The following is a 19,926-nucleotide window of genomic DNA, read 5'->3' on the forward strand; positions in this document are numbered from 1 at the left end:
TCAGTTCCCTATAACTCTCAACTTCTGCACTATGCAAACATTTATCTCCATTTTAAACATAGTTAATGAGATAGCCTGTACTGCTTCCTTGGTCAGCGAATTCCACAGATTCACTACTCAGGGAAAAGTACATCTTCCTCATCTGTACTAAAGCTACTCCCCTGAATCTTAAGGCCAAGGCTCCTAGTTCTAGTCTCACCTACCAGTGGAACCAATTTTTCTGTCTCTATTTTATCTATCTCTTTCAAAATTTTATATGCACTGGTAAGATCCCCTCTCCTTCTGAATTCCTGCAAGGATAGTCCTAGGCAACTACTCTCTCCTCATAGGCTAACCTCGTCTCCAGAATGAACCTGGACCTTCTGAACCTTCTCTTCAAAGTTAGTACATTCATTCTCAAATAAGGAGACCGAAATATGATACAGTACTCCAGGTGTAGCATCATCGGCACCCTGAACAGTTGCAGCATAATCTTCCTGTACAATATCTCTGTCAATCAATGCCAATATTCAATTTGTCTTTTGAAAACCTGCTGCAATTGCAAACCAACCTTTTGCAACTTAGGATGATAGTTGGATGCATACCTAAAAGTTGCTTATATCCTAAAGAACTTCTTGAATATTGTTGAAGCTGCATTCATCCACATAGGTGGAGAATATTCCATCAAATTTCTAACTCATGCCTTGTACATTGCAAAAAGGTTGCAGAGTGTCAGGAAATGAGTCACTTGCTCCAGAACACCCAGTCTCTGACCCAGCATTGTACACAGAATATGCGGTATGGCTGGTAAAGTTAAGCTTTCTTTGACATTATATATCCTAGCCATGACAAAATGCATGGTCTAATAGATTAATACTTGAGTTTTTTTTAATGGATATCAGGATCAAGGAAACTCTGGTACAGAGAGTTTGTATTATTTTAGTCATGGGCCACTTTCATGTGAGCTCCACAACATTTCCTTGCAATGAATCAAAATGTCTCAATTGAAGTACAAGTGAAATTTCCATGTTCTTGTTCTTTAATTGACCATTCTTTAACTCCTTCTTTAACTCCTGTTCTTTAATTGACCATTCTAATTAAAACTGCCTAGAACTCTCATTTTAAAATGCAGTGATGCCATAACCTATGCTCATGATACTGGTATTTAGGTGAGCGTAACACTAAATTGCATTTCACAGAGGACCCCGAATATTAGCAGAAAATTTTCATTCTTTTAGCCTAGACTAAATGTTCTATTTTCCTGTCCTATTACAACAATCAACCCTAATTCCCACCAAGGAAAATTAAATAGAACAGAATTAATTCAAACAATATATCTACGGATATTTGGGAATTACTTCTAAGTTATAATTTAAGGTTTTACCTGGTTTATTCATAAGTCAGTGAATACACAGATGTAAACAACAGGCAAAAGATAATTAAAGGATACAGATAGTTACATAGAAAATATTGAATGCTTGAGAATGGACTACAAGCATATAAGTCAATTAATAGGGGGTCATGCAGTTCACAGAGTATAATGGATTATATAGATCTTGAAATGAAGTTAATTTTTGTATAACTTATTTACATTAGATTTTATATTTCTAACAGTTGAAGTTATTTTAATTGCTAATTGAAAAGATTTTTAATTTAAGGTATGGTTTGATTTACTATCTCTGCACAGCAACGGTGCAGATTTTGATAGTTTAGCATTTCCCCCGTGGAGTTACTGTTGCTGAGCCTTAGCATGGTTCACCATTGCACTGTCTTCTTCATTGTATAACTCAAGCAGAGTCTCATGCTGTATCTACAACAAAGGTCAACTGCTGTAATGTTATTATTGCATGCTTAATGGGAAAGGATCTGTAACTCATCAGTGGAAATAATAGCAATTTTTTAAAATTACGTTTATGGCATCTAAACAATGAGACTTTTAAAAATAAGTAATTTTCCCATTTTCAAAGATCTTTCATAATTTTGTACCATAAATGCTCAACCATATATGTGACATAAAGAATGGAATTCATTAAGTGCCTCTGTGCTCTTAGGTTATAACATGCTGAAGCTCAAGTGATTCAGCTTTAGGAACAGTTACTATCCCTCAACCATCAGACTCTTTAACAAAAGGGGATAGCTACACTAATTTAAGGACTCTGTTATATTATTTCATGCTCGTTATTTATTGCTATTTACTTATATCTGCAATGGCACAGTTTAAAAAGAGTTTATAGTTCCTGATGTTTACAGTTTAGTTACTGTTCTAAAGATCATGTCTACACAAATGTGGCTGATGCTTACAAAGCTACTACCCTCTCCCACCTGGGTCAGTCCAACCATCTTTCATTGTTTCTGCTTCCCAAGTATAGCCCAGTCATTAAACGTGTGAAACCCACAATGAAGACTATTAAGATGCGGCTGGAGGGTGCTGACTCTGCTCTTCAGCACCAATTCCAGCACACAGACTGCAGCGTGTTTGCTGCCCATGCCACCACAGACTATCAGATTAACATTGACTTCTATACCAACTCTGTCCTTCAGAACATCAACGAGTGTGTAGATAGAGTGACATCACAAAAACAAGTAAAAGTTTTCCCCAATCAGAAACCATGGATGAACAAAGAAGTTTGCCTCCTGCTCAAAGCCAGAGATTCAGCCTTCAGGTCTGGAGACCGGGAGGCTTACAGCTCAGCCAGGGCCAACCTGAGGAGGGGAATCTCTCAGGCTAAACACATATACAAACAGGGAATCGAGGAGCATTTCCTCGGACGCCCAGCGCATGTGGCATGGCATACAGGTCATTACAGACTTCAAACCACTTAGTACCGTGCCCCCTTCCAGCTCTGCTTCCCTCCTTGATGAGCTCAATTACTCCTACGCTCGCTTTGACCGAGAGAACAAGGAGGTCACCCTCAAAGCGGATCTCCCACCTGGTGAACTGCTTCTCTCACTTTCCACCTCCGATGTTTGCACCACCCTGAGCAGGGTGAATGTACAGAAGGCAGTTGGTCCAGATGGAATACCTGACCGTGTGCTCAGAGTCTGTGCAGGGCAGTTGGCTGGGGTCTTCACGGACATTTTTAATCTGTCCCTGGCCCAGGCAGTTGTCCCCACAAGCTTCAAGATCGCCACCATCGTGCCAGCGCCGAAGCATTCCACTGCCATGGGCCTGAATGACTTCCGTCCAGTTGCACTCACCCCCATCATGGTTAAGTGCTTTGAGAGACTGGTTCTATCATATCTGAAATCCTGTCTGCCCACTACCCTGGACCACCCATCAATTTGCCTATCACACCAACAGGTCAACAGAGGACGCCATCTCCACGGCACTTCACTCTGCCCTGCCCCACCTGGACAGCCCCAACTCTTACGTCAGAATGCTGTTCATTGACTTTAGTTCGGCATTCAATACTGTGATCCCCTCCAAGCTGATCGCCAAACTTCGCCAGCTTGGTATCAGCTCATCCCTCTGCAATTGGCCCTTGGATTTTCTGACTAACAAACCCCAATCAGTTAAGTTAGACAACCTCTCCGCCTCCACTCTCACCCTGAACACCGGTGTGCTTCAAGGCTCTGGGCTGAGCCCTCTTCTGTATTCCCTTTTCACCTATGACTTCATTCCTGTACATGGTTCTAACTCCATAATCAAATTGGCAGACAACACCACAGTAGTTGGCCTGATCAGAGATGACGACGAGACGGCCTACAGGGATGAGGTCCAGCACTTGGCCGTGTGGTGTGCCGACAACAACCTGGTCCTTAACACTCAGAAGACCAAGGATATCATTGTGGACTTCAGGCATGTTAGGAGCCACACTCACGTCCCCATCTACATCAATGGAGCGTGTATCAAGCTTCAAATTCCTTGGTGTCCGCATTTCCAAGGATCTCACCTGGTCCCTGAACTCCTCCATCCTGATCAAAATGGCGCAACAGCACCTTTATTTCCTGCAGAGCATCAAGAAAGCTCATCTCTGTTCCAGGATACTGACGGACTTTTACCGCTGTGCCATTGAGAGCATACTCACCAACTGCATCTCAGTGTGGTATGACAACTGTCCTGTATCGGACCGCAAAGCACTCCAGCATGTGGTGAAAACTGCCCAGTAGATTATCAGCACCCAATTGCCCACCATTGAGAAAATCTACCATAAACGCTGCCTGGGCAGGGTGAAAAGCATTATCAAGGATGCATCTCATCCTAACCATGGACTTTTTACTCTCCTCCCATCTGGTAGGGGCTACAGGGGCCTCTGCTCCTGCACCAGCAGGCACAGGAAGAGCTTCTTCCGAAGCTGTGACCCTGCTGAACCTCACATCACAGCACTAAGCAGAATTGCACCCATACTGTACTGTCTCAGTACTTTTACATTTGTGTGCTGTAGCACTTACTTTTTATTCACAGTTATTTCGTATTTAGCATCTGACCAGAAATGCAAACTGAATTTCATTGGCTTTGTATCTGTACTCGGCACAATGACAATAAAGTTGAATCTAATTTGCCAAGTACTGCCGCATAAAAAGAACTTCAGGGCTATATGTGGCATGTACTCTGATAATAAATTTTACTTTGAACTTTAAGTGATTCATCTACTACTTATACTAGACTCCAGGTTTTCAACTGTATCCTAAATGGAGTTTCACTACTCACCAGTGTTTTTGCACAGAGTGCCCAGATATGTTCACTATAATCAAGGCAGCTTACTTTGAATAGAACCTTCTCAAGTAGAATGAGATCCCACAAGAATTATGCACCACAAGAGGAAGACAGCTCTATGGTAGATCACACCAAGGAAGAACAAAATTAATTCTACAGAGCAAATAATGCATAGCGCATCACTGGAAACAAGATTTTGGCTTTTCTTCTTAGTTGCATTATACTTGTTCAACAAAGTAAAAGTTTGATTGAAAAAGACATACCAAGTGATGAAAACTTCCCAAGTGGCATACTCCACTGCCCAATCAAGGTGGTGCGAAAAGCAATAAAGTTCTGAACCACTTAGCAATGCAAAGGTTACTTTCAATAAGGGTGGTTTACAATTATAAGATATAGTACTATCCTTTAAATTACTAGTGCAATTGCAATGTTCCATCTCATAAATACAACTGGGAACATTCTGTACTTAGATAATCAATTAACCCCATCTGTGTAATATTTCAAAGAAAGGATGAACTAAATCTTTAACAGATTGCTTTTAAAATGCTAATAAATAATGAGCATCATTCTTTTAACAACACTGGTAAATCAAGGGGCTGTGATTCCCTGGCCTTATGCTTCAGGTTATTCAAATTGCCAGATTAAAAAAAACACTATTAATTAGAATTTACCCTGCCAATAATGAAGTTACCTTGGAAAATTTTCATTAAACATGTAATAAGGGGGTGCACAGCTACAATAAGTTACATTACATCATTCCCGTTAATGACCAACACTCTGAGGATGTGCTGAGAGTAGCCCGCAAGTGTCGCCATGCTTCCGGTGCAAATAAACCTTGCCAATAATTTACTTAATACTAACCCATACATCGTCAGAATGTGGCAGGGAAACTGGAGCATCTGGAGGAAACCCATGAGGTCACAGGGAGAACAGACAAACTCCTTACAGAGAGCAGAGGGAATAAGTGCAATTTAAACCATTATTCATAATTCAGATATTTGTAAGATTTGTACAACTCTGAAACAGCTCCCAGTAGTATTAATTATAGCACAGAGATCCAAATTTAACTCAGAGTTAAAATGTCCCTTCCAAATGAGAAAAATTAAATTTCATAGGTTCTTATTCTTCAGTTTCCCTTCAAGTCACCATGTCAGATAGCTGTAACACAACAGTAACTAATTCATAACATATTATAAGGAACAAATCAGTTAACACAACCTATAGTAAGAACCTGACCAAGGTACACAAATGCTTTGTTTGATAGACTAAAATTCCTGAGATTACCAACATGCACACAGATTGAACTTTTTTTAAAATTCTATTGCAGGAGTATGACAACCTACAAGATGTTTAAATTGGTGAGTATTAAGTAAAGATTTTCACAATGAGTACATAGAACATAGAACAGTACAGCACAGTACAGGCCCTTTTGGTCTGTGATGTTGAGTGGATTTAATTAAACCTACTCCACAACCAAACTCTTCTCTCTACGCAGCCCACAACCCTCCACATTTCTTCAATCTAAATGTCTATCTAAGAGTCTCTTAAATATACCTATTTTATTAGCCTCTACCAACACTCTGGCTGTGTGTTCTAGGCACTGTATAAAAAACCTACCTCTGACATCTTCCCTAAACTTTCCTCCAATCACTCTAAAAGGATGTCCTCTGGTATTGGCCATTGCTGCCCTAGGAAAAAGGCACTGGCTGTCCACTCTATCTATGCCTCACAGAATCTTACACACCTCTAATCAAGTCACCTCTCATCTTCCTACACTCAAAAGAGAAAAGCCCTGGCTCGCTCAGTCTTTCCTCATAAGACACATTCTCTAATCCAGGCGGTATCCTGGTAAGTCTCCAGTGTATCCTTTCTAAAACATCCACTTCCTTGCTATAATGAGGCAACCAGAAATGAACACCATACTCCAACTGTAGTATTATAGAGGTGCAACAATACTTTACAGCTCTTGAACTCAATCCCCTCATTAAGGCCGCCACACCATACAACTTGTTAACCACCCTATCAACTTGTGCAGCAACTTTGAGGAATTATTGATATAGACCCCAAGATCCCCTTGCTGCCCCACACTGCTAAGAATCCTGCCATTAATCTTGAATTCCAACTTCAAGTTCAACCTGCCAAGGTGTATCACCCGCATTTTTTCACACTGAACTCTTAACTGCCGTTTCTCCGCCTAGCTCTGCATCCTGTCTATACTCCATTGCAACCAAGTACAATCTTCTACACTATTCACAATATCTCCAAAGTCTGTATCATCTGCAAACTTACTAACCTATCTTTCAACTTCATCTGTTATTTATAAAAATCACAAAGGAAAGTGGTCTCAAAACAGATCCCAGCAGAAAACAATTCGTCACCAACCTCCAGTCAGAATATGATCTATCCACTACCATTCTTTGCCTTCAATGGGCAAGCTAATTCCAAATACATGAAGCCAGGTTTCCACCGATCCCATGCCTAACCTTCTGGACGAGCCTACCATGGGGAGCCTTGTCAAATGCCTACTAAAATCCAATAACACCACATCCACAGCTCTACCTTCATCAATTTGTTTTATAACCTTCTCAAAACTACAAAGGTGAGATATGCCAACTAGTGGAATAATGCCGCAGCAACAACCTGGCACTCAACATCAGTAAGACAAAAGAGCTGATTGTGGACTTCAGGAAGGGTAAGATGAAGGAACACATACCAATCCTCATAGAGGGACCAGAGGTGGAGAGAGTGAGCAGCTTCAAGTTCCTGGGTGTCAAGACCTCTGAGGATCTAACCGGGTCCAACATATTGATGTCGTCATAAAGAAGGCAAGACAGTAGCTATACTTTATTAGGAGTTTGAAGCGATTTGGCATGTCAACAAATACACTCAAAAACTTCTATAATTGTACCATGGAGAGCATTCTGACATGCTGCATCACTGTCTGGTATGGAGAGGCTACTGCACAGGACCAAAAGAAGCTGCAGAAGGTCGCAAATTTAGTCAGCTCCATCTTGGGCACTAGCCTACAAAGCACGCAGGACATCTTTAGGAAGCGGTGTCTTAGAAAGGCAGCGTCCATTATTAAAGACCTCCAGCACCCAGGGCACGCACTTTTCTCACTGTTACCATCAGGTAGGAGATACAGAAGCCTGAAGGCACACACTCAGTGATTCAGGAACAGCTTCTTCCCCTCTGCCTTCCGATTCCTAAATGGACTTTGAAGCTTTGGACACTACCTCACTTTTTTAATTTACAGTATTTCTGTTTTTGCACATTTTTAAAAATCTATTCAATATCTGTAATTGATTTACTTGTTTATTTATCATGCTTTGTTTTATTTATTATTTTTTTCTCTCTCTGCTAGATTATGTATTGCATTGAACTGCTTCTTCTAAGTTAACAAATTTCACGTCACATGCTGGTGATAATAAACCTGATTCTCAAACTCAAGCAGGCTTATGAGGCATAACCTGCTCCTCATAAAACCATTTTGACTATTCCTAGTAAGACTATTCTTCTCCAAACGCTTATAAATCCTTTCCCTAAGAATACTCACCAATAGTTTTCCCACCACTGACACAAGACTCAATAGTCTATAATTCCCAGCAATCTATATTAATTTTTTGAAAAGCAGAACATTTGTTATTCTCCAATCCTTTGGCCAAGGAGGATACAAAGGTCATTGTTAAAACACTCAAGCAATCACATCAAATTTGCTGATGATACGACAGTGGTGAGGCTCATCAGCAACATTGATGAGATGGGTTACAGCGAGGAGGTTGAAGAGCTCAAGGCATGGTGCCAGGCAAATAACCTCTTCCTTAATGTCAACAAGTCAAAGGAGACAACGATTGACTTCAGGACAACTCACACCAGTCACTCCACCTCCCCCCACCTTTTATATCAGCGGCACAGCAGTGGAAACTGCAAGTAGTTTCAAACACCTGTGAGTGCACATTACACACATTATCTTATGGCCCGAGAACACATCCTACACACTCACGAAAAGCTCACCAACACCTCTACTTTTTGAGGAGGCAGATGAGAGCTGGACTTTCCACATCCATAGTCACATCTTTTTACAAACATGCAGTCGGTAGCATCCCAATAAACTACATCACTGGTTGGAACAGAAACTTCACTGTGGCAGACAGGAAGGCTCTACAGCAGGTAGTCAAAACTGCCCGAAGCATCACTGATACCAGCCTACTGGACATGTATACAGAAAGGTACCAGAAAACAGTCAGTAACATCACGAACGATCCCACCCACCCTTCTCTTGACTGCTTGTCCCACTCTCATCAGGGAGCAGGCTACGTAGCATCCATGCCAGAACCACCAGACTCAAAAAGTCGCTTTCTCCATGCAATAAAGCTGATCAACATCCTCACCCACTAATTCCCCTACTACCTTACTATTTCCCATCAGTCACCTTACGTACAGTCTAGCATTACTTTATGAACATACAATCAACAGATATAAGCTATGTATTTATATTCAATAATAATAATAATCATTATTATTGTATTCTTCATCTTTTGTGGGGTTTTTTGTGCTGCATCAGATCCAGAGTAACAATTATTTTGTTCTCCTTATGCTTGTGTACAGGAAATGATATTAAACAATCTTGAATCATTAATGCCCTATCAATCTCTTCCCTTACTTCCTGTAGTAAGCTGTGGTATATCCCATCCGGCCCACAGACTTTTCCATCTTACCGTTTTTCAGAAGCTGGAACACTGCACCATCTCTTTCTTAACCTCAGCATGTTTCAGCACATTTGCCTATTCTACACTGACCTCACATTTATCAAAGTCCCTCTCCCTGGTGAACACTTTTTGTACTAACCAATATTAGGGAAGTTAAACACCCATGACAACAAACCTGTTATTTTTATATAGAATTTTAAAACATTATTTACAATTATATAGAATTTGAAAATACCTTTCAGGTTGTACTTCAGTATATAATTTATCCAATTACACAGTCAAATGGGCAGAAATGATTATTTTTTATGTTCAGTATGTATAGAGGAGAGATAGAAAGGCCAATTTGTGCTCTCTACATTCTCCTGAGAAACCTGATTACTGGCAGTCCCCAAAGAAATCACTTCACTCTCAAAACAGTCGATGCAGGCCAGGTAGGTCCCAAGTTGATACCACAAAAATAATTAAACTAAGATAGAGTTTAGAACCCAAAAAAAGCATTCAGTTTATTACAGTTTTCAGAGCCACTAAACCAAGTATCCAAATATAACTCTTCCTTCAGTTAGTCCTGACGAAGGGTCTCGGCCTGAAACGTCGACTGTACCTCTTCCTAGAGATGCTGCCTGGCCTGCTGTGTTCACCAGCAACTTTGATGTGTGTTGTTTATCCAAATTGAGTAGTGTTTTAAAAATTTAAACACTACACATTTTGGAAACTTGCATTAGTTGCACCTAATAAACTGTGTAACGTAATAAATACACATCAAGAAAGTTTCTAAATTCTCTGATCAGATTACCTACAACAGGTTTCTAATAAAAGCAACTTCAAAACTCTTTGCAGTGTATCACAAGTTATAATGAGAGCTTCCAAGAAATGTTGAATAATTAAGAGAACACTCAGTCATAAATAAAGATTCACCAAGTAAATCATACACAGAAGAGACAAAGTTCACATTAATACAGAGTTTTACAATCCGGTAACAGAACAAGACTTTCTAATGTTACTACCCCTCATTCTGCAACATATTTGGGTGACCAGTCCAAGAAACAAAATGAAACTGCAATCAACAAATTTTGGGAGGTACTGGATAATCATTAAGACTGCTTACAGAGACCTGGAATAGGATTATAAACAGACAAAAAGTAATTACTCAATAGAATGGTGAACCCCATCTTAATTACCAAATAAAATTTTAAAGCTTAATTTCATATATCAAGATATTATTCTTATCAACACTGTACTCTTAGAGTTATATTTCAGACATATTGTTCCTAATATCAAAGGGCATAATCAGATTACTGTATTATAAACCCAGCAAAATTACAATATTTTCCAAGCCTCTTTACATTTTTTTTTAAAATTAGTACATGATCTTTTTTTTAATTCTTTCTCCTACCATCTTACATTTACATTTTGGTCTAACAAAAATTTCATCAAAAATGTTGGGGACAGGTATGATGATCCAATGATAGCCACTAATTCTTTATCACTTCATGCTTGCATTTCTACTTGGAAAGATAATTAGATTTTTAAAAATAATTTAAAAGACAACACATGAACGAGGGAACCTACTAATTCAACCAATACTTCCTGAAGGATCTCTTCCCGAATCAACTACATATTCCCTTCCATAAACTTGCTGAATTTCTCTGGCATTTTTTGTGTGCTGCTCAGGGAGTACTTTCCCTTGACATAGGGCAGAAATAATCAGCAATCATGGATTACTGGCCAGCATTATGTGACATTAATTCCTCAGTCATGACAGGAGTCAGACACAGTTTATGACCCCAAAAGTCTAATTAATCACTCATTTCTTTTACAAGCATTTCTAAAACTTTAGTTCCTCCTGACTGTTAGGAATGTTGAATGAGCATAGGGTTATAAAGAGATAATAACTTTTTATAGTGTCCTGTTGTACTAGAGCATTTAAGTAAACTATAACCTACATTCTTCTAAATAAGCAACTTCCCAGTGATGTCTAATAATTTTAATAAATCTGCAAATAGTTGAAAACACAAAATGCCAAAAAAAATCATAATCTGAAAAAGAAAGAATATTCATCATGTGTCACAGATGTAAGCATGCTTTTTTTGTATAAAAAGTAACACAACAGAATGAAGCTGTAGGGAGATATGACTGAAACAAAGACACGGTAATTTGACTCTGCTGGTGCTCTCAACTCAGTAGTCTTGGAAAACTTGCCGTAAGGGACAAAACAAAATATGTGACCTTGTTAAGCAGATAAAGACCAACTTTGCATTTCTGTTCCTACATACAAGTAGTTCTAGAGGCAGGAATACAACATGGGATCTATTTGTTGAAAAGTTATTTAAAATTCAATCAGGTAACTAGAGGTTCCAAAGTAATGCTTTAATTAATGAAAACAAAATCAAACACAATATAATTCAGTAACTCTTAAAACTAGTCCCATTATTCCTCCTTCCTTGAAGCTGCCATTCAGTACTTCATTGGTGTAGCTCCTTTATGGGCTATGTATTTTTATCCAGCAAGCATTGAATCATTCCATTGATAAACAGCAAATATCATGCCTCTCCACAAACAGAAATTTTGACAAGATGCAGATGCAGATGACATGGAAACTGCCTCAAAGAATCTATGCCTTTTGCAGATTGTTAGCTTGCCTCCTCAGCCAGTTGTCTTTGCACTCTTGCAATACAACAGGAGTGGTTCTCCTAATGCCTAAAGATATATTTACAGCCTTTTAGAGGATATTGCCAAACTGCCCAAACAATGACAACTCTTCTTAGCCAGTCCTGCAGTTTCAACCTTGAATTTCTTTTTCAGTTCTGAGCAGTGGAAGTTGTCTGCACGAAATCAATATAATTTGGGATAGCCATTGAGCACATGGAAGTGACAGAATAGACAGACCAGCTATCTGAGTGGCATCTCAACAACCTTGCTCTCAAAGCCAGCATGGCCAAGGAATTGACTGTGGGCTGCAGAAAGGGGAAGTTGGGAGTACACATACCTGTCCTCATTTAAGGGTCTATGGTGGAAAGAGCAAACAGCTTCAAGTCAACAACTCTGACAATCTAGCCTGGGCTTAAAGCACTGGTTCAATCACAAAGAAGGCAGCTTTACTTCATTAGGATTTTGAACAGATTTGGTTTCTCACCAGAGACTTTTGCAAATTTCTACAGATGTACAGTGGAGAGCATTCTGATTTGTTTCATCACAACCTGGTATGAAACCTCCAATGCACAGGATTACAAGAGGCTGCAAAAGGTTGTGGTTTCAGCTACTTCCATCACAGGAACAACTCTCCTTGAAGATGTCCTTAATGGCAAGAGTCAGTGCCTTAAATAGGCGGCATTACCATTAGTGATCCTCACCATTCAGGAAATCCCTTCTTCATGATATTGTTATCAGGGAGGATGACCTACATTCAGCATTATAAGACCACATTCTTTCCCTCTGCCATTACATTTCTGAGCAGTCCATCAACATTACCTTGTTACACTATTATTTTTGTACCTTGTAGTAATTTCTATACCCTGTACTGTACTGCTGCTGCAAAAACAAATTTCACAACATATGTCAGTGATAAAGAATCTGATTCTGATTCAGAGAGAATCTCCAAGTGTTTTTGAGCTCACAAAGCTCCTAGTAAACAAGCCTTTACTACAACGGCAATGCCTATCACACTCTTGAGAACACTAGAGTCTATACCATTACCTCCAAATCTGGTTTTTGGTAAACAAATACTCTATTCCTTCTCCAATCATTATAATTTTTAACAAATTGGCATTCAGTGAACAAATACATCTTCAGTATTAAATTTAATTTTTTTTGCAGAATAATAAGCTTATAATTGCTGCACAATGAATTGGTAGAGTCAAAAACAAATCATGAACGTTTAGTAAAACAATATGATATCAGATCTCCAAAATCTACATAAAGATGGAATCTAGCAGTTCGAAGGCTCAACCACCAATGTAAGTGCCTTCCATCCTTTACATACTTCCTCCCTAGTCCAAAATTATTTCAACCTGGGATTAAAGAAAATAAATTCTGAATGCATTTGCTTCAGGATTCAATGGTATTATGATTTCAACCCTTTGGACTTGAAATTCTGTTCACATTCCAAGAAAAGGTGCAAATTAAAGTTGTAGGTTGAGAAAGATAGCCAATTAGTGAGCTTCAAACTGGCTAATATCCATGGTTGGTGACAAAATGAAACCATTTCAGCTTCATGCTGACATTAAATTATGAAGTACAAGATTACTCTAGCCCAAAGGCACAAAGATCAGCAGAAATTATATGTGAATTATTCAGTATTGAAGATTCTCCTGTGCAGCACAAGAGCCAGAAAGAGATGCAGACTTATTTGAATAATTTGCATCAATCTAAAATACTGTAGAGAAGTCTTAAGCACATATCTATAGAAAGTGTGTCTTAGCTTTTGTCATTACTGTAGTAATTTTATGTATTGCACCGTACTGCTGTTGCAAAGGGAAAAAAATCATAACATATGTGAGTGATGATAAACCTGATTCGATTCGATATGGGTTTCTATCATAGACAGAGTGGGAAGGGGGCAGGGAGAAAGGAATCATGGGTGGAAAAAGGGGAAGGGGGAGGGAAGCACCAGAGAGACATTCTGTAATGATCAATAAACCAAATGTCTCAGGGTTAGGTGTGTCAGCTCCGCTCCACCTCCCGCCCCGGCACTCCTTCTCTGCCACTCGAACCACACCCAACCTCACGATTCCCAACATCCTTTACAACTCGTTCTCCTCTCCACCTTGATAAATACAAATGTCTTAGGCACCCTAGCTTTATAAGCCTAACGATTTTGCACAGTATTATATATTTATAGAGGCATACAGCATGGAAACAACCCCTCCACCCTCTGAGTCCTTGCTGCCCATCAACTACCGATTTACATCAACTTGAAATTAATCTATTTTATGTCCCCGCATTCTTATCCACTGCCCCCCCCCGATTCCCCCAATATATGTATTAGAACAAATTTATAGTGGCCAATTAACCCACCAACCCACACATCTTTTTGAGATGTGGGAGTAACTACTAACTATTCTATTAATTACTCTTTTTCTAGACTATGATCACTGCACCTTTGGGAGTTCTACTTTTGAACTGTCTGTATGACCTGGTGGTTTTCCATTATCATGAGGGATTCATCAAAATGGACCCTCGGGAATGAAGATAAGACCACAGGAGCCACTGCTGGAAAGGACTTTATCTGGATTAAAGTGGCGGGTCCTGGGCCCCAGGGCAAAAAAACGAAGCAATGTTTAGCTGATTTAAGAGCCGAACCAGATTAAAAAGATCAAGCCATCAAGGCTGAGGGTGAGGGATGAACCGGTGTTCAGCTCACAACTCCGTGAGGCTTTATTCTTCTCAGCACTGAATGGACTCTGCAGCTGTGGCCTGAAACCATCAGCACTCAGCTCAGTGCTGGAGTGGCTCTGTGACTGTGGACTCACCTTCGCAGACACTGCAGTTCATGTTCTGTGTGTTATTGGTTTACTTTTTAAAAAAATATTTGCACCATTTATTCTTTCTTTTTGCACATCGGGTGCCTGACAGTTTTTATTGTGTTTTTTTTTTAAAATGGGTTCTATTGTATTTCCTTTTTTTCTGGCTGCCTGCAAGACAATGAATCTCAAAGTTGTAAATTATATACCTAATTTGATAATAAATGTACTTTGAACCTGGGCATTCCATATGGTAGGCCAAACTTCAAATAACTCCCAAACTAGTTAGGTCTTAATGTTACTAGTCAAATCAATGTTTAATATTACTCAAGCATTTAATAGAAAACCATTCCTCTTTTCTTTCAGATACACGTGGATCAGTAACAGAAATTTCAGTTTTCAAACTCTCAAACTCACAGTGACTCACTACAATCAATATAAAACGATTTCCCTAGTTTATTTCACATTTTAGTGAACTCTGAAGATGGCTTTTCATTTCTAAATATGCTCGATGCAAAATTCAGACTGCCTTCCACCTGAAGTACTGCTCGAGGACAATGCCTATACACCAAACCAATAACTAGGTTTCCCCTGCCATCCAAAGGTAGAGCATTCCTATGAAACGGTTCGTAAGCCGGAATGTCATAAAGCGAAGAAGCAATTACCATTTATTCATATGGGAAAAATTTGTGAGCGTTCGCAGACCCAAAAATAACCTGCCAAATCATGCCAAATAACACATAAAACCTAAAATAACATTAACTTATAGTAAAAGCAGGAATGATATGATAAATACACAGCCTATATAAAGTAGAAATACTTCTCTACAATTATTGTCGCACTGTTCCCGTAGCGAAAATCTCACGCAAGCGCCATCGGCAAAAATACGGCACAAGCGCTCTCAGCAGAAAATCTCACGCAAGCGCTGTTGGCAAAAACAATCTCTCCAGTAACCTTTAAACTATGAAACTGCCAAATCATACCAAATAACACGTAAAAATACACAGCCAATATAAAGTAGAAATAATGTATGTATAGTATCACTTATGGGAATCGGGAAGACACCGAGCACACTGATGATGGTGTGTTAGGCTGAGTCGTCGCAGGTTGGGGTGGTGCAGTGGCCCCCACCCTCCGGGCAGCGAACCGATATCGATCCACGAAGTATGCAGGGGTACAGCGGCAGCCGGGAGGCACACAGCAAAACAAACAAGCTAATTAATTAGGTGCCGCCCGGCACGTAATAGTCGGCCCAGATCAGAGGCGATTGCCGATTGCGTCGCCTCTGATCTGGGCCGACATTTACGTGCCGGGTGGCACCTAATTAATTAGCTTGTTTATTTTGGCTTTTTTCTTAAAGATGTGCTGTGTGCCTCCTGGCTACCGTTGCGTTCTCCGCGGCAATGTATCTGTCCGCGGCCCGGGGGTTGGGGTGGTGGGACACTAGGGTGTCATCTTATCGTCGTCTGTTTCCATTAGGGCAGGTAGCTCATCTTCTCCAATGACTGCCCGCCTCGATGTCGAAGGTCATCGTCTGCTGTGGCTGATGTAGAAGGCTTGCTTGACTGCTTAGCCTTGTGCATTTTTCTATCATACAGTTCTTTGTAAGCACTCAAAGCATCCTGCAGATATGCCCTAAACCAACGTACCTTTCAAAATTAAAGTCGTACTTAATCATTGCAGCGAAAACCTCACGTAGCTGCTTCACGTTCAGTTCCTGGACAACTTCACTTTCGCTACTGCATTCGGTTTTGATTGTTATCCTTTCCTCTTCCAGCTGCATCAGCTCTTCATCTATCAGTTCTAGGTCATGGGATGCCAAAAGCTCCTCAACATCATCTTCTTCAACTTCCACAAGCCAAACTCACTTTGTCCTTACTTCGTTCACCATTATCGAAACGCTTAATTATGTCTAGTTTTACGCTAAGTGTAACACCCTTACGAGCTCTTTTAGGCTTTTCCAATACCTTAGAACTCATCTTGCAAACGGCTGCTCACAGGCACGTGTTTAAGCAACACCGGTGAGAATGCCGTTCCAAATCCGGGGGAGAGCGGCTGCTCGGGGCACGTGCTGATTTTTTTTTCGTGCGCTGCTTTTCCCACACGCTGCCTTTTTTCATAACAGTGAAAACACCTTCTGTTAGCAAAAACAGGTAACTAATATAGGTCTTTCGTAACAGTGAGGTTTCGTAAAGCGAACATTCGAAAAGCTGGGGACACCTGTAATCCTGATGCCTCAGATAGGGCACTCAAAGAAACACTAATTCAATGTGTATTCTCCTATAATAGATGCCCTCAATGTTCTGCTTCTAAATACACCTGTGTGTACAAACTTTGCAGCTACAGTAAGTGTGCCCCATTAGGATCAAGCATATATTTTGATAGCAGAAGATGGTCGCAGTGTGGCCCAATAATGTCTTTCCTGTGGGCAAAAAAAATGCTAAACTTACTTTCTTTCACAAAAATCTCAACTTTCTTCATGTTCAACATTAATTTATGAGCATAGAATAATCTTTAAACTTTTAGCATAGAGTTTAATTTAAGTAGCAAAGGATGCATAATTCATATTCATCAAAAATAGGAGAAAATAATTCACTATTCATTGATGGAACTGAAAGTGAACATCAATTTGGCTACAACTACATCTTTTCTCCCAACTGTGCTCATTAATTAAAACTTCAGTGTATAAAACATAAAACAGTATACGAATAAGTCCATTGGCCCATGACGTCTGTGCTGAGTATGCTGCCAAAATAAACTAATCCCATCTGCCTGCACATGATCCATATCTCTCAAATCCCTGCTTATTAATGTGCCTACCTAAAAGCCTCTTGAATGCCACTAGCATATCTGCTTCCATTAACAACCCTGCTAGTGCATTCCAGGCACCTACCACTCTGTAAAAATACTTACTCTGCACATCCCCTTTACACTTTCTCTTCTCTCCTTATGCCCAACAGTATCCAACATACACAGGTCCTCATTGAGGGATCAGCAGTGGAAAGGGTGAGCAGACCCAAGTTCCTGGGAGTCAGCATCTCTGAACATCTATCCTTGGTCCAACATATTGATGCAATTACAAAGATGGCATGCCAATGGCTTTATTTCATTTGAAGTTTGAGATTTGGTATGTCCCAAAGACTTATAAAAGGTACTGTGGAGAGGATTCTGGCTGGTTGAATCACAGCCTGATACAGAGGCTCCATTGCACAAGATAAGCCAGTTCCATCACTGGCACTAGCTCCCCATCATCGAGAACATCTTCATAAAGCAGAATCCATCTTTAAGGACTCCCACCACTCAGGGCATGCTCTCTTCTTATTACTAGCATAACTACTTCTACCCAGCATCTTGTTAGCAAATATATAGTCTCTGGAGAACAAGACTGAGGACCTTAGAGCAAGATAGCTGTCTCGAAGGGAATGAGGAATTGCTGCGCTCTCCTTTTCATGGAGACGTGGCTCAACTCAGTCAAGCCAGATTCACGGTCAGACTCCAGGGCATTTCGATCCACTGCATGGGCGGGACTGCTGATTCAGCCCAATTTTGCCCAAGAGGGTAAAATGTGATAAACTCTTTGTGGTACTTGATTGCACTCTTGTTCTCCCGACCTGGAATATTTAATGATTAAATGCTGTCTGTTCTACTTAACGTGAAAATTCTCCTCCGAAATCCTGACAAGTTTACATACTGCCAAAGGCCAATGTTAAGCAAGCATTCAATGTACTGTGTGCTGCGATTAGCAAACGAGAACCAGCTTACCCCAATGCCTTTCAAATCATTGATAGGAACTTGCTTGAAGAAATCTCTGTCCAGTTATCATCAACATATCACCCACAGCATCGGGGGTCACAACACACTTGAGCACTGCTACATTACCAGAAGGAATGAAGGTGGAGCAGAGTGATGATGGCACTAAACGGTGACTCCTTTGTTTGCTTCTTCGGAAACAGTTCTATTTCCAACTTTAATATTTTTTTTCCCTCCCTTTCAGGGTTCTTTTGAAGACCCTGACCTGGAGTACATGCTAACTACGGTTCTTTGTGGGAATGGGACCTGGTCTCGGAGTTTCATAACCTGCTGCTGTTGCTCGGCACGCCAAAGGCTCGGCCTGAGAGTCTGGCTTGGATTTGGAAGCCCAGGATTTCAGGGCTCTGGAGGTGGGCGGATCGAGGACAGGAGACCTGTGTGTTGTTTGGAGTCGGAATATCTGTGGTTGTGTATCCAGATTTTTGGGCACAGAGTGCGAAAAAAAGGAAAAAAAAGCGATGTAACAGACTTTTAATACTGTAAACCAGTGAGTAATTTGTTATGTCTCCCTGCGAAAACGGAGACACCTCTTTCTCCCTCATTAGGGAGAGAGAGAACCCGTGGTATGTCTATTATCAGGTGAAACGCCAAATTTTGGGGGTAACTGCAAGTCTGTGTCTTTACTGTTGCTTTGTTCACACTTGAGTGATCTGTGGCGGGTGCCGATGCTTTTCTTTTGCCGCTGGGAGGACAGGGGATTGTTGCTTGCTGCCGCTTATGCACGGGAGGGGAGATCTAAGGGGGGGGGGAGGGTCTTTGGGGTTCTAACATTTGACTGTCATTCACTCTTTGGGAACTCCTCTGCTTTTGTGGATGGTTGTGAAGAAAAAGCATTTCAGGATGTATATTTTATTCATCTCTCTGACATTAACTTGTACTTTTGAACCTTTGAATACTTACTGTTCCATTCCTAGACTACATTTTGCGAAACCTGATCATCGGACTGTCCTCCTCCTCCTACCTGTGTACAGGCAGAGGCTAAAGAGCAAGTCTCCAGAGGAAAGGACAACAAAATGGTGGTCCCAGGAGGCACAGGAAGGGCTATGGGATTGCTTCAAGTTAGTGGATCAGACCGTGTTCAGGACTCAAGAGAATCTGAACGAATATGCCACGGTTGTCACAGACTTTATAAAGTCACTCCTGGATGAGTGTGTCCCCAGAAAATCATTTAGAATCTTCCCCAACAAGAAGCCTTGGATGAACCAAGAGATCAACAAACTGCTGAGTAGCATTCAGGTCTGCCATACAAGTAAAATACAAGATATTCAAGTTCAACCTTTTGAAAGCCATCTCACATACAAAGTGACAATTC

General features: G+C 40.4%; 1 protein-coding gene across 5 annotated transcripts in view; it reads right to left on the bottom strand.

The window, feature by feature from the left end:
* Window positions 1–19,926, bottom strand: part of znf592 (zinc finger protein 592) — a 201,639-nt gene that overhangs the window by 174,164 nt on the left and 7,549 nt on the right. Inside the window, exon 1 of one of the 5 annotated variants that reach the window (XM_072282330.1) lies at window positions 16,454–16,772. The exons of the other annotated variants lie outside the window; for them this stretch is intronic. The gene's annotated coding sequence lies outside the window, so the exon portion shown is untranslated. Of the gene's footprint in view, window positions 1–16,453; window positions 16,773–19,926 lie in introns of those variants that run through there. 5 annotated transcript variants of the gene reach the window in all.

The sequence above is a fragment of the Mobula birostris genome, chromosome 18 (genome assembly GCF_030028105.1).
Source record: "Mobula birostris isolate sMobBir1 chromosome 18, sMobBir1.hap1, whole genome shotgun sequence".
In the NCBI taxonomy this organism is placed as follows: Eukaryota; Metazoa; Chordata; class Chondrichthyes; order Myliobatiformes; family Myliobatidae; genus Mobula; species Mobula birostris.